Source organism: Humulus lupulus, chromosome 8 (genome assembly GCF_963169125.1).
Source record: "Humulus lupulus chromosome 8, drHumLupu1.1, whole genome shotgun sequence".
In the NCBI taxonomy this organism is placed as follows: domain Eukaryota; kingdom Viridiplantae; phylum Streptophyta; class Magnoliopsida; order Rosales; family Cannabaceae; genus Humulus; species Humulus lupulus.
This window is the reverse complement of record NC_084800.1, coordinates 64803765-64814737: the sequence shown is the minus strand read 5'-3', so window position 1 is coordinate 64814737 and position 10973 is coordinate 64803765.

The following is a 10973-nucleotide window of genomic DNA, read 5'->3' as shown; positions in this document are numbered from 1 at the left end:
GGTCGTTACATATCATCCATCATATTAGTCTCTTGACCACGATTCTTCTTTGGCAGTCTACAGTTCGATGACTTGTGACCTAGCTTATTACAGTTAAAGCACTTGCTAAGGAATTTGAACGAATTTTTGGAGATTCCTCCTTTTGGTTCGAACTTGAACCCTTTATCATTGGGTTTATTGTTCTTCTTTCCCCTGGAGCTTTGACCTTGCTCCATCAGATTGGCCTTAGCCACATCTTGTCTTGAACTCCTTTTTTCTGAATTCTTGTTGTCTTCTTCGATACGAAGTCTAACAATTAATTCTTCAATGTTCATCTGCTTTCGCTTATGCTTAAAGTAGCTCTTGAACTCCTTCCATGCAAGGGGTAGTTTTCAATCAAAGCAGCAACTTGAAAGGTCTCACTCAGGATCATTCCCTCAGAGGAAATTTCATGTTAAATTAATTGGAATTCCTGAGCTTGACTAATCACAATCTTGGAATCTACCATTTTATAGTCAAGGAATCGCCCAACCACAAATTTCTTTGTGCCATCATCCTTAGTTCTATATTTTCGGTCTAAAGACTCCCACAGTTCTTTAGTCGTCTTCTTTGTAGAATAAACTTCATACAAATAATTTTCTAGACTATTCATAACATAGTTACGACATAGAAAATCAGATTTGATCTAATCATTAACAACATTAATGACTTGGATATCATCCTCATTTTCTTTCAGCTTTTGTTCGTTATCAGTAACAAATCGGACAAGATTCATGGTGGTCAGATAGAACAACATCTTTTGCTACCACCTTTTGGAATTCTGTCCATTGAATTTATCATATCGTTCCCCAAAGCTCAAGGGATGGCTCGTATTAACCGAGGCTGGAACCGTTTGGGTATGAGCTTGAATTGCCTGAACTGGGGTCTCAGCTAACACCTCATTATTCCTGCTATTTTGGTTTGCTTCAATTGTCATTTTGTCTGAAATCACAAAACCAATAATGTTATTTTCCTGACAACGGTCTCTTAGATCAAACTTAAAGCAAATTCTTAGGTTAGCCTAGAAGGGTCAAAAACATAACCATTCATGGTCTATCCTGTCGTAGAATATTTCCATTGAGTATTTATACAGCCCCAAATATCTCTACTAGATAATTTCCAAAGAATACTAGGAGGATATAGCCTCTGCCTCAGCAGTCTAGTTTCTTTGAAAATATTCAGTTCCCAGAACTTCTCTAGTGAGATTTAAGTTCAAAATGAACTTTTCGCAATAACAATATCTTTCAATATATAGATATAGAAATATCACTAATAGATATATTAAATATTATAATAATATAAAATATATCTAACATTCAAATATTATATTTAAATGAGGAATATGTTTTAAGATTGTTGGAAAAATATAACTGTTGACGCAGTTCTTCGCCAACAGGTAATTAAGAAAATAAGAGAAAGAGATTAGTGCTTAATAATGAACCGAAACAGATAAATGATCTTAAAATGGACTGATGACACAACTACATTTTTAGGTGGTTCAAAGGTTAAAATCCTTTTACTCCACCAGCCAATATTATTGCTATATTTCTGGTATTTTTTACAAGGTATTTTGTTATGTAATAGAATCCAACCCTTTGCAACTCCCGGGGTCTCCATATTTATAGGAGAGGGCATCTGAGAGTTGGTAAGGGGGGTCATCCCATGACCTTCTTACACATCATGTCACTTTTGTGACATTCATGATTAATTCCTAAAACCTGACAAATGAAGTGTGGTCTAATCAACAGGTAATGGGGATAATGGGCCGCACAACCCAACCCAGTCGTGGGTGCCCGAATACGTACATGCTGCATGTCCGAGAATTCAGGGATATATCAGACACGTGATGTCTGATATATGCACGTTTACATTGCGTGGTTGACTTTATAAGGAGTCACGACTTCCACCTCCAGCTCGTGCCTCGAGCAGGACGCCTTCCTGACCTGCGGTCTTTATTTTCCTGACTCGGCCCTTAAATAATCTTGGTGAACCTTTGGTTACCTCGAGCTAAAGAGGTAGGACCTAACGATAGCAGCTCCGGTCTTGTGGTATCCACATGGCTGATATAAGTAGGCCATATATCAGCTCGCTAATAGCCCGTGGGAAATCAGGGCGTACAATAACGTATATAATACTTGAATAAACGCAATATGATAAATACAATATTTATATCTACTAAATTAAAAATACATAAATATTATAATTATAAATAACATAAAATAAATAACTATAATATAAATAGCAATATTATAATTATAAATAACTATATTATAATTATAAATAACACAATATAAATAATTATAATATAAATATTTATACATAATATTGTATAAATTTATATTATAATTATTATAGTTATTTATATTGTATTATTTATAATTATAATATTTATGTATTTTTACTTTAATAAATATAAATATTGTTATATATGTAATATTTTTCCAACACTATATAGGTAAGAGGTGAAATGTATAAGGTTCATTATCTTTGTAAATCCTATAATTGGCATTTTTATAGAAATATCTTTTTTTCTTAAAAGAGAAATTGATTGATTTAATTGTTTCTTTTTATTTAAATTTTCGGAAATATTTGTTTTCCTTTTATTATAATTTTCGGAAATAGTTGTTTTCCTTTATTATATTTTTCGGATTTGTTTGGAAATATTTGGTTTCCTTTATTCCAATTTTCGGACACTCTCTTTCCGTTTGTGTGATTTTTGGTCAATAATATGCTTCTTTATTTAGCATATATTGTCTCATTTTGTTTATAAAGGAAACAAAGTTTATTGCAAATATTCGGTACTTATCCAAAGTTATTTTTGGATTATTTGCTGATATATTTTCCTGCAGCTCAAGGATTACAATCAGGAAACTGGTTCTTAATGTCATTAATTATTGTTTCCTTTTTGAGCTTGTTTTGATCCGTCACAGGTCTGAGCTGTCCCCACCAATATCGCATCTGTCAGATCAACATCTTCTAAATAAGGCAACTCTTCGACAATCAAGAATAACTTCTGTGATCCTTGCCTTTATTAGAAGCATTCTTTCTCTGCCTTTGTGACCACGAAAAAGACTCTATAAATAGGGCTCTAAAGGCAGTGAGAAAAGGGAACTCTTTGGTGCATTATTCGTGAGCTTTATTGTAATATTTGTGAGAGTTCTTCTTTGTATTCAAGATCATAAGTATTCACGTGATCTTGTAGAATTATGCGTGTTTAGTTTTTAGTTGTGAGCTTATACCATGTTCATGAGTGAATACACATTGTAATTTGTACACAGCGTTTGTAGTCTTCGGGAGAAGATTTTTTACAAGCCTTGCGTCGAGAGGATGCAAGCACTCGCTGACCATTGAAGGGAGTTCAAGTGGTTGAGCGTTTCAATCAAGATCAAATTAGTGAAGAGAAGTACAACAAGTTGCGGCAAATCTCAAGAGGGAGTCTTGTTTTGTTTAAGTTAATGTTTTTGTACTTGTGATTTTTTATTAATTGGTTTTATTCTCTGGGCGTGGCCCCAAGGAGTAGGTTATCCGAAAGGGTTTCTGAACCTTGTAAAAATTCGTTGTGTTCTTTATTCTTTTGCATTGTCTTTTTATTGTGTTCAGTTTCTGTCGTGACAAGTTTGGTTTCTGTCCCGACAGAACTGTATTATGTGCAAACAGTTAATTACCATTCCGCACTTTAATTAATTCACTTGGTTTGATTAATTTGGTAATTACTAAAACCGGAATTTCAATTGGTATCAGAGCGGGTCACTCATTTCTGAGTGTGATCTTGGTTTATTCCATTTGTTGCTCTTGTTCTTGCAATGTCTTTTTTCACAGAAGGAGGTTCCATAACTCGCCCCCCTTTACTCAACGATTCAAACTATCCATATTGGAAAGTTCGAATGAGAGCCTTTATCAAATCTCAAGATGAAAAGGCTTGGCGAGCTGTTTTAAGTGGTTGGACTCCTCCAGCAGAAAGCGATGATATAACTAAGGTAAAATCTGAACTTGAATGGACTGATGCTGAAGATAAACTGTCCAGTTACAACAATAAAGCATTACATGTTATTTTTAATGGTGTTGGTGAAGGTTACATTAAATTGATTTCTTCATGTGTTTCGGCTAAAGATGTTTGGCAAGTTCTTCAAACTCAATTTGAAGGAACTGCTGATGTCAAGCGTTCTAAGCTTGTTATGCTCACAAAAAAATTTGAAAATTTGAAAATGAAACCCTCACTGAATTTTATGAGAAATTGTCAGATATTGCTAACGAATATTTTGCTCTTGGTGAAAAACTTGAAGAGAATGTTTTGGTTCGAAAAATTGTTAGAGTTCTCCCTGACAGGTTTCAGACAAAGCTAACTGCAATTGAAGAAGCAAAAGATTTGGACAAAATAAAAGTAGAGGAACTGATGGGTTCACTTCGAACTTTTGAACTAAACCAACAAATTAGACAAAAAGGTAAGACAGAGGAAATCAAGGAAAAATCTATTGCCTTGAAATCCTCTAAAGAAAAGAAGGAAAGTTCGGAAGATGAGGATGATGAGATGGCTCTGTTGACAAAAATTTTCCAAAAATACATAAAGAAATTGGGAAACAAAAAGGCCATATCCAAAAACCCAAAAGGTAATTTTTCTAAACCCTTTCAGACTAATAAAAAGGGTATTCAGTGCAGGGAATGTGAAGGTTTTGGACACATTCAATCTGAGTGTGCAAATACCTTAAAGAAAAAGAAAGTCATTATAGCCACATAGAGTGATCAAGACTCTGAACAGAGTGATGAGGAGGAAAATAGTGTTGCCTTAACCTCTGTTCACAAAGGTATTGTTTTTTCTTCGGTCGATTACAAGGATGTATTATGCCTTAATAATTCTGCTCAGAACAATGAGAATTCAGACAGTGATTCTGATTTAGATGAGGAGTCATTGAAAGAGTCTTATAAAATAATGTATGATCAATGGCTAAAAGTGTGTTCTGAGAATCGTCTAATGGCTGGCAATAATAAAAAATTTGTTGAAAAATTTGAAAAACTTGAGATGATTATTGCTTCCAAAAGTGATGAAATTATTTCTTTGAATAAAAAAATTGAGTTTTTGCAAAAATGTGTCAAAATGCTTAATCCTAGATCTGGAATTTTGGATGATATTAACGGTTTTTGTAAAATCCATGAATTATCCATCTGTTGTGTCAACTAACCGTGTTGCAGGAACAAGTCACACTGCTGAGAGGACAGAGTTGCCATCTGTTGCAACAGATCTACAACTAAAGAAAATTCCTCCAAAAAGAAACATTGAACATTTTGTACCAGTTTGTCATTTTTGTGGGATGAAAGGTCACATAAGACCTAAGTGTTTTTCTCTGTTAAACTTGTTCAAAAAAAATTATGATAAACACTTTGGTGGTATGAATCAATTCTTGACCAAAAGAAATTCAAAATAAAAAATAGTATGGGTCAAGAAAGTTAACTCTGTTTGCTTGGCTACTTTTACTTGTCACAAAATGCATGCATCTAGTTCATGGTACTTTGATAGCGGTTGTTCGAGACATATGACAGGTAATGCCAACATACTTACCAACTTCAAATCCTTGAAGTGTGGGGTAGTAACATTTGGGGATGGAATGACAGGAAATATTTTGGATAAAGGTACTCTAAACATTGAAGGGTTACCGAAACTGAAAAATGTGCTTCTTGTTGATGGGCTGAAAGCCAACTTAATTAGCATAAGTCAAATTTGTGACCAAGGTTTTTATGTTAATTTTTCACATGATGAGTGTAATGTTTTAAATCAAAATGGTGATATTATTCTCAAAGGCTCTCGTTCTTTGGATAATTGTTACACTCGCACACAAAAATTCACATGTCATGCATCTTCATCAAGTTTTAATATTACTGACTTGTGGCATGAAAAACTTGGTCATATAAATTTCAAAAACTTGAAAAAGATTGCTAATGTAGGTCTCATCCGTGGTATACCCAAGTTGGGTAAAGAATCGCTTGGTAAGTGTGAATCATGCCAATTGGGAAAACAGTTGAAAATTTCCCATAAAGCATTATCTGATGTTAATACTTCAAATGTGCTAGAATTATTGCATATGGATCTCATGGGTCTTATACAAGTTGAAAGTATTAATGGCAAGAGATACATTTTTGTTTGTGTGGATGATTTTTCTAGATTTACTTGGGTAGATTTTTTAAGAGAGAAATCAGATACATTTGAAGCTTTTCAAACTCTATGTACAAGATTGAGAGTTGAAAAAAATTGTAACATTGGAAAGATTGTACGAATAAGGAGTGATCATGGTAAGGAGTTTGAAAATTCTGTTTATGATGAATATTGTAAATCGTTTGGAATTTTGCATGAATTTTCTGCTCCCAAAACCCCTGAACAAAATGGGGTAGTGGAACGGAAAAATCGTACCTTGCAGGAAATGGCCAGAGTTATGCTTAACAGCAAAAAACTCACAAATAAATTGTGGGCATAAGCTATTTATACAGCTTGTTACACAATTAATCGTGTTTTTCTGCGTCCAGGTACAAACAAAAGTCCTTACGAAATCTGGAAAGGTAGAAAACCCAATGTTAACTACTTTCATGTTTTTGGGTGTCTATGCTATATTCTTAGAGATCGTGAGAATCTAGGTAAATTTGATGATAAGAGTGATATGGGAGTTTTTCTTGGTTATTCCACTAATAGTAGGGCTTATCGTGTCTATAATATGAGAACCCAAACTATTATGGAATCAGCTAATGTAGTTGTAGATGATTTAAAATATTTTTCTGAGTACTCCCATGAGGAGGAAATTGACAGGCTCATATATGTTCAACATCATAAAGAAATGGCGGATCCGACAGCACATCCTTCGGAGGGGACAACAGCCACTGCTGACGTATCAAATGCCAATTCTGTCGAAACAACAACTAGGCAAATAGAAAAGGAAAATCCAGTTACTTCCTCTGACTCCATTCAAAAAGAAACATCAACCAGAGTAAAAAAGAATCATCCTTCTGACCTTATTCTGGGAAATCTTGAAGAGAGTATGGTCACTCGAAAGAGGTATGTAAATTTGGTTCAATTTGTTTGTTTTACTTCCACTTTGGAACCTAAAAATGTGAAGGAGGCCTTAAATGATGAATCATGGATCAATGCTATGCAAGAAGAGTTAGATCAATTCACAAGGAATGAGGTATGGATCCTTGTCCCTAGACCGAGTCATACCAATGTTATAGGTACAAAGTGGATATTTAAAAACAAAACTGATGAATTTGGGACCATAATAAGAAATAAAGCTAGACTAGTTGCACAGGGGTACACTCAAGTTGAAGGAATTGATTTTGATGAGATATTTGCCCCTGTTGCAAGACTTGAATCCATAAGATTATTACTAGCTATTTCATGTGTTCTTGGTTTTAAATTGTTCCAAATGGATGTAAAATCAGCATTTTTAAATGGATTTTTGAATGAGGAAGCTTATGTGGAACAACCCAAAGGGTTTGAGGATCCTTACAATCCTAATTATGTTTTTAAATTGCAAAAAGCTTTGTATGGGCTGAAACAAGCCCCACGGGCTTGGTATGAGAGACTAACTCAACTTTTGGTCTCAAAGGGGTACAAGAGAGGGGGAGTAGACAAAACACTGTTTATCAAAAATGTTAATGAAAATATTATGATGGCACAAATCTATGTTGATGATATAGTGTTCGGTTCAACTAATGATTCTCTAGTGCAGGATTTTGTGAAACAAATGCAGGAAGAGTTTGAGATGAGCATGGTAGGAGAACTCAATTTCTTCCTAGGACTTCAAGTAAAGCAGTCTGATGAAGGAATTTTCATTTCACAAAGCAAGTATGCAAGAAGTCTTGTGAAAATATTTGGACTCGATGCATCTAAACCTGCTAAGACTCCCATGGGTACCACGGTTAAATTGTCTAAAGATGAAAATGGGAAGAAAGTTGATCCAACTCTTTACAGGAGTATGATTAGGAGTCTCCTTTACTTAACTGCAAGTCGCCCTGACATAAGTTACAGTGTTGGAGTGTGTGCTCGTTTCCAAGGGAACCCCATGGAATCTCATGTGACTGCTGTAAAAAGAATTATTCGTTACATTAATAATACTCTTGATTTAGGCATTTGGTACTCCAAAGAAACAAATTCTAACCTTGTGTGTTATAGTGATGCAGATTGGGCAGGAAACACTGATGATCGAAAAAGCACAAGTGGTGGTTGTTTTTACTTAGGAAACAATTTGGTCTCCTGGCATAGTAAAAAACAAAACTCCATCTCCTTGTCAACAGCCGAAGCTGAGTACATTGCTGCTGGAAGCTGTTGTACTCAACTTTTGTGGATGAAACAAATGTTGGCAGACTATGGGTTTGATGTTAAAACTTTAACCATTTTTTGTGATAATACAAGTGCTATTAATATCTCCAAAAATCCTGTTCAGCACTCTCGCACCAAACATATTGACATTCGTCATCATTTTATTAGGGAACTTGTTGAAAACAAAACATTGATTTTAGAATATGTTGAGACTAACAAACAAATTGCAGATATCTTTACTAAAGCCTTAGACACGGTCACATTTGATTCCCTTAGGAAGTCCTTGGGGGTTTGTTTTATTTGAAATTGCCAATAAATTGATTATCTTGCCTTGCATATGTGTTTTTTGTAAATCTCTTGTCCTGATTGGAAGAAATTTGATGAGCATATTTTTTTTGTATTTTAGAGAATGATCGTTATAAGTCCTATACTCTGTTGGAATAAAAAACCATATTTGAAAAATTATAGATCATCCAATTTATATTTGATCAAATCTTTATCATTGTATGATCATTCCTAATCCAATTTCTTTTTCAGGCTCCATTTTGGAAAAGAGCTACCTATACTGATGTGTGAAAGCCGACACTTAGTAAGTTGGTACCAGGTAATTAGCAATTATATTGGAGGATACTCTACCAGCGTAAAGGGCTACCATCAGTATAAGAGTTATAGCCTCCATTATGGTTACAATTGGAAAAAGGCTAAAAATCGCCAAATATGGGCAATGACCCTAGCTTTAAAAGGCCAAAAAGAAACGCCAAATTGCTTACACATGCACACACATATGCATGTTCTAGACTGTGTAAGATGGTTGTAAGACTCATACATATAATGAATTGACTCAAATATGTTTTGTGATTGGTATGTTTTTCGAATTATGGTCTCTTAGTATTTGAATTATAACTCATTTCTCTAATTTGTGAAAAATATGGTTATCTTGTTTCTTCTGAACATGACTTGGGATTTACATGGACACATATGGTATGACAATTTACACTTTATTTTTGGCAATTTTGTAATAAAAAATTTTGAAAAATAAAATCTGTTATCTACCGTGTTCTTAAAAAAAAAGGTTTGAAAAATTAATTTATGCAATTTATTTGTTTTATCTCAATATATTCTAAAAATATTCAAAAGTTTCCAATTTTGAGGTGTGACAGAATTTGTTTTAAAAAGGGAAATATTTTGGCATTTATCACTAAAAATCTGGTTACCCATTTTTGGTTACCCATTCTTGAACTTGCCTCATTTGTGTTTCGAATACTTTATATATTCGGAGTCCCTTTGGTTGTTTTATAATCAGTGTTTTCTTGTTAAATCTCTCACTTATAACCGAAGTGTTTAGGGTTTCTTTCTTTGTGTGTTTCACTTGTTTCTCTCTTAGCAGCCATGAAGACTCGAGGTCGTGGTTCATCTTCCAAGTCCGTGAAATCTCAGCAGGAGACACTTCCTGAATCTGTTTCCACTGCCACTCCTTCGGTCCCAACATCAATCCCTGCTATCTCTCCTACTCCAGGCCGTCGTTCTAAAACCACAGCATGAAAGAAGGTTCTTGCTCTTTCGGGTCCCATAAGTTCATCTGTTCTTGGTGCTTCTAGCAAAGGAGTTACGTTCCCGAATTTGGATGCTGAGCCAATTCCAGCCTCGGCGGTTTCACTCGCCTCTCCCGAAGGTCAAATAAAAGCCAAATCGGCCTTGGGAACTAGTCAGTCCAAATCAATTTCCACTGAAGATGTGTCTGTTCCATCTGATCATGACTCTGAATCCTCACTATCACTTGATGTGTTGACACCCAAGGCAAAGGGCAAACGTAAGTCCAAAGCTGTTGGGTCGAAGAAAGGGAAAAAGTCTAAAGTGGCTAAATCTAAAGGTACCAGCTCCATCTCTGATTCATCTCCTTTATCTCGTTTTAAATTAAAGGCCAAAATCAATCCTCCCCCATGCACCTCATCGGAGGATGTCTCTCCCGAGACGGAAGACTCTCAGCCTGAGTTGGACCCTTCTTTGACCGAGCCAAATCCTGAAGTTCCTCTTGATGATTTGGCTGAGGAGACTGACTCTAAAGAAGACCCATCTGAAGCCTCTCCTGTTGAATCTGACCCAAAAGGCACCACTCCATTGGCATTTCCTGAATTGTCGTCCAAACTTGCTAAGCAGAAAGGTGCTCCTGCCCGTACCTCAGGTTCTTTCAAAGCCCACTCTCTTACATTCTGTTTTAATGATAATGAGAAGAACATGCAATTCTATGACCATCGTCACTTTATTAGTGAGCGAAATTTTCTTTTTGCTCCTCATCGTGTTTTTGGGGTATTGCTTACTTTAGAGGAAAGAGGTTGGTTGCGATCCTTGTCTGGGTTTGATGGGTTTGTGCCTCGGGTTGTTAAAGAATTTTATGCAAATTTGAATGATGAGTTATTAGACCAATCTTCTTTTATGTTCCATAAAGTTTATGTTAGGGGTCATTGGTATAATTTTAGCCCGTCCGAAATTGCTAAGGCTCTCAATCTCGTCCCTGTGGAGATTGATGATTCTATTGAATTTGCAAATGACCAAGTTTTGTCTGAACTGTTTGGTCAGACTATGGTGTGGGAACCGAGCACCTCTCTTCGAGTCACCGATCTCACTCATTACTATGGTACTCTTTTCAATTTTTCTA